Source organism: Melitaea cinxia, chromosome 25 (assembly GCF_905220565.1).
Source record: "Melitaea cinxia chromosome 25, ilMelCinx1.1, whole genome shotgun sequence".
NCBI classification, from domain to species: domain Eukaryota; kingdom Metazoa; phylum Arthropoda; class Insecta; order Lepidoptera; family Nymphalidae; genus Melitaea; species Melitaea cinxia.
The window spans coordinates 1461381-1464297 of NC_059418.1; positions in this window are offsets into that span (position 1 = coordinate 1461381).

Sequence of the window (2917 nt, forward strand, 5' to 3'; positions counted from 1 at the left end):
CTTATATTTTTGTTCGGAAATAAGAAAAGAAATATATGTATATGCAAAAGTTAGTCGCATTCAGCCTGTAACATCCCACTGCTGGGCATAGGCCTCTTTCTCCATGTAGGAGAACGATTTGAGCTTAATTAAAATTTTATTTAATTCAATTTGACCAATTTTGTTTATGAAAAAAAAAACAAATTGTAAGTTTTTTTTTTCTTTTTTTTTTTGTAATTATATCCATTTTAGGTTCAATGTTGTGTGTACGGTTTGAATCATAAGTTTGATAAATACGATAGTAAAAAAATAACGCATAATAATAATAATATTTGATAAAAAGAAATATTTATTTTTAATTTTTTTAAGCTTGATTAAATTGATAAAAAAATAATTATATCTGTATTTTTTGAACTTATCATTGAAGACTGCTAGAATGTTATGATAAACGAAAAATACAAAAAAAAAAAATTATATTTTAAACCCAATATTTTGTATTTTCTTACTATTCGTCCTCTTTTCATGGTTCACTTTTATTTTGTCTGTTGAGACAATATTTTGCTTTTTTTATGTTTTTTAAAAAGCATTTTCTTTTATTTTTTTTGTTTTGTTGTGTCGACAGATAAAATATAAAAATAGCGTTATCATTTAATTTTATAAAATGTCCTAGTCGTAAGTATTTCCAAGTAACTATTAAGTTTATTTAGTTTTTACTTAAAAAATATTAAAGGACTGTATCATTTCACCTTAATTGGAAGTTTTTTTTTTTTTTTGTACCTGGCAACACGTATTTTTATAATGTAAAAGATAATAATACAGTTCTTAAGGTCTGTCTAACCGGTTGTGGATAAAGTTTATCCTGCACATAAGTTACGAATAGACTAACAGCAGGAGGTAGAACAGGCCATTAGAACCTGTTGCGCCACAATAATCTACAACTCTTAGATTCACAATTACGAATCGTAATATCTCATAAAATACTGGAATTCGATGCTAAAAAAGTGTGTGTGCAATTCACACACGGCAGAAGTTAAAGTTATGAAAAGTCGTAAGAGGGCTAGGTCGTTGCGACTTGACCGACGATGACCCATGGTCTCGTGACAAAGGTTTTGAGCAGTAATGTATACTATGTCATTCTCCCCTGTACGTTTGTGTTTCGTTCTTAACGTGACGCGTTTTCGTTTCACCGACTCTCAAATTGCAACGATTCTAAAAGTTTCACTTCAAAAGTATAATATACCATAAACATTAATCAGTTGGATAACGTGATCTGTCAAATAGCCCTATCCACAACCACAATGTAACAGGTCCTTAATATCTGTTTTATACTATATAAAGTATAGTTTTGGTTAGGTTTGTGTTATTTAAGGATTCTGATAAATCTTTTTAGAGAAACCAAGAAAAATAATTCAATTTAATAATAAACGTAACATTTGTGTTGTTATTTCATTTAGAATGTCAAACGTACCTCATTATAATCTAGGTATTGCCTGAGGCCTAGATTATTTATGAACTATATTCTTTTCGGACTGGCTGGCATATTTGTTGAATTAAGAATTAAAAAAAAAATAGGAATTTTTTCGACATTGAAAACATCATTAATAATTTTTTACAACATTATCTGATTTGATAAACATCAAGTTATCGATTTTTATTTTACAAAACCTTTGTAATAACGTTAACGAACACAAAGAAAAAAATTACCCAGTTAAGTGCAGTCGTAAGGTATTTGCGCATAAATAATTTTGACGATTAATATTTCTCATATAGAAAATATGAATGTATACAAATATTTAATTTGAAATAAAAAAAAGAAATAGTAATGTTCTCTTTAGATAAAACCTTTTTTTTCTGGTTTACGTCCCAAATTCCACCAAAACTATATTATTCTGGATGTCTTAAATGTAAAACGATTTGTTAAAATAATGAAATGTCATTTACGGGTGATATCGTAATATTTTTTACTTTTACGTCTGTATTATTTGTTTTGCAAATACATTTTGAAATACATTTTTCCCGCCAAACGTTCTGTCATTTTGACAGAAACTTTTTAAAAATGTGCTCAAAGTATCACGAGGCATGTCTTTATTTGAATATGGGCCTGTTTCACAGGTTGTGGAAAATGTTTAACCTGCACATAAGCTACGAATAGACTATCAGCAGGAAGTAGAACCACTAGGATGTGTGATTCAGAATTTCGAATTAAAAAATCTCATAAATATGGTGGAGATCGATGTTGAAAGAGAATAATACATTGTAACCTATTATCTGTTTGAAACAGTTATCAGTCAAACAGCGTTATCCACAACCGCTGTAACGGGTCCTTATTGTTTTGTTTTGTTAATCGTAATGTGTATAAATCATTTGTCATAATCACTAGTTTTAAGAGCTTTAAAATAAATAAATACGCATTTTAATATATAGTTTTATTTCAACCACAGTTTAAAAAAGTGCAAAAAAGTCGTGCAAAGCCACCTGCTATGCAGAAAGAGGACTATGCCCAGCAGTCCGTAAAATTACGAATGCTATTGACACTGGTGGTAGCTACCTATTTCTTCACAAGGAAAGCAATTAAATCAATAGACTTACACAGATTAATAGATGTACTAATTAGTACCAAAGGTTACTAACCCAGAAACAAAAAAAAGCCAATCGTTGTCGGACAATACCTTCTACCTGATTACCTACCGTACCATTAAACGGAACCAAAAATCGTTTTTGCGGCTTCTGAAGATTATAACTATATTAAACTGAGGTAGGGCACAGCAGTTTGGTCGGTATTACACCCTCAAATGCTGAAGCCGACGTACGGTTGGGGACTGCAATTTCCCGAGTAGAAATTTTTTCGTCTTCCTTATAAGGACTGGACCAGGCACGCCTAATCAGGACTAGATAAGGCATGTAACGCAGATGATTGGTCTGGACCTGATCAACCGGT